This window comes from Pygoscelis adeliae, unplaced genomic scaffold (genome assembly GCF_000699105.1).
Source record: "Pygoscelis adeliae isolate BGI_AS28 unplaced genomic scaffold, ASM69910v1 Scaffold595, whole genome shotgun sequence".
NCBI classification, from domain to species: domain Eukaryota; kingdom Metazoa; phylum Chordata; class Aves; order Sphenisciformes; family Spheniscidae; genus Pygoscelis; species Pygoscelis adeliae.
Window position 1 is genome coordinate 2,603 of NW_008824857.1, and position 329 is coordinate 2,931.

Consider the following 329-nt stretch of genomic DNA (forward strand, 5'->3'; position numbering starts at 1 on the left):
GCCCTGGGCAACAGTGCTGGGCTACACGCAGTGCGGCAGGACGGCTTTTCCTCCCCCGGTGGAGTCCATCACCACTTCGGGGGATGCGTTTAACGGGGTCCGGTTGTCGTTACGTGCCCCGAGCTGCACGCCTTGGTTTGAGGGTAGAGCACACGTGTGGGTGCATGTGGGTGCGTGTGGGTGCATCCTCATTCCAAGGGCAGAATATTTGGTTCCCACAAATAAGGGCGAGATCGGAGCAGAAGCATGTGCTCGCCTTCGGCAGCTCCTCCCTTGGCTGCTGCCTGCGTTGGCTCCTTGGGAAAGGGGGTCTCCAGGCGGGCCGGTGC